The sequence below is a fragment of the Fukomys damarensis genome, unplaced genomic scaffold (genome assembly GCF_012274545.1).
Source record: "Fukomys damarensis isolate Sample0158 unplaced genomic scaffold, DMR_v1.0_HiC HiC_scaffold_16, whole genome shotgun sequence".
NCBI classification, from domain to species: Eukaryota; Metazoa; Chordata; class Mammalia; order Rodentia; family Bathyergidae; genus Fukomys; species Fukomys damarensis.
In genome coordinates, this window is record NW_022900928.1 from 20,775,584 (window position 1) to 20,777,266 (window position 1,683).

Consider the following 1,683-nt stretch of genomic DNA (forward strand, 5'->3'; position numbering starts at 1 on the left):
GCTGGCTGGCGGCTCCCTGTGAGCTCAAGGCTGGATGTGCGCGCGCGTGTGTGTCAGGGGTGCCTCGGGGTTCCCCGCCAGATGAGAAAGTCTCCCCGGCCTCCTGGAGATGGGCAGCCCCGTACACTTGGGCCAGGAACTTTCTCACTGGCTCTTGGGCATCGTAGGCAACTGGAGCGCCTCTGCGATCAGCCTGTCCACCTTCTGCACCCTGTGCGGAAGGGATCCCCCAGGCGGATGCCCAGAGAACTTGGGGGCGAGAGTGCAGTCCAGCAGGGCTGCAGACACATGGCTTCGGTTCAGCCTGAGGTGGGACTGGGGTAGGTGAGTGAGCCATGTCCCAGAGAATCAGGTTCAACCAGAGGCAGATTTATCTCGAAGCTAATGAAGTTCTGGGTCCTCAAGGTTTCTGGTGGTAATTTGGCATTAGTAATCCCATGTTCCTTTTCTTAAAGTATCTCCACCCCAAACCGCAGCAAGCTTTGATCCTCACAAAATCTGGATCCACTCCAGATCTAACTAACAGCAGTCCTGCTGCCAGTCTCTTGGGAGAACTCACAGCTCTGGGGGCCTGGGAATCATTCCCGGTGTTGGGGGGGATTCCCTGGAGAGTGAAGTGGTGGGGCTGGGGGCTGAGAAATTTGGCCTTGGGGGAGGTGGTTGGACCAAAGGGAAAGGGTCTGACTATTCTGCCTTCCTTTCTAGTGCTGCTTGTCCCTTGTCTCACCCTACCACCTGCCCTGTGATGACCAATTGTCTTGGTTTTAGCACTGAAAGTCCTGCAGCCTAGGAAACCTCTCAGACTCATGGTTGATGTTCAGGGGTGGATTGGCTTTCCTCAAGGGGTCCAGCAGACTGGTTTTCAAGGGTGCAGTTTGGTTTGGACCTCTGCAAGGCCTAACAATTTATGACTGCAGCCTCTCAGAAAGCCTGGCTGGGTTCTTTATAAACGAAGAGGGAAAATTTGTGACTGTGCACTTCACCACTCTGGCTGGTTGCAAATTCCTGTGTACCCACTGCTTTTGTGTAGCAGGGGGCAGGGCAGGCCAGGCCATCTGAACTTGGCCAGCTGGCATCCTGGCTGTACTGCGAAGGTGGTAGGTTCACTCTACCCTGTGAACTGTGGAGGCCACAGGAAGAGGCCCTTGTCACCCTGAATTCCTCCCTGAGTGTCACCCCTGAGGCCAGCCTGTAACCCCATCTTGTAGACAGACAGCTGTACTGTGTTGAGATCAGAGCCCTCAGGCTGAGGCACCTCAGAGCTACTGTGAAGAAAAGTTCTGGAATATCTAGTCTGCCCAGGCCCTCAGGCACTGAGCCCAGCAACCCTCTACTCCCAATGCAGGAACCCTTCTCAGGACTTTCCTGCCAGGCGTATATATACTGCTGGGACCTGCCTGGAAATTTGTAAAGCATCCAGTAGTACCCCTTTTCTCCATGAAGTAACCTTGAGGATTGATCACCTGGTTTCCCTTTGCTGTCCCCAGAGGCATTTTAAGGACATTTTGAGCACTCTTGGCATGTAGAAGTTGAGAGAACATGCTCATCACCTGTGGAATGTGTTGAGTTAAAAACTGCCTCTTCTGGCCCCAGGAGATCTGAGGATTCCACTTTGTTGTTGTGAACCTGTCCCTGGGCCTGGACTGGGTTGAGGGGTGGGGGATGGGGGGTGAAGGGTGGGTG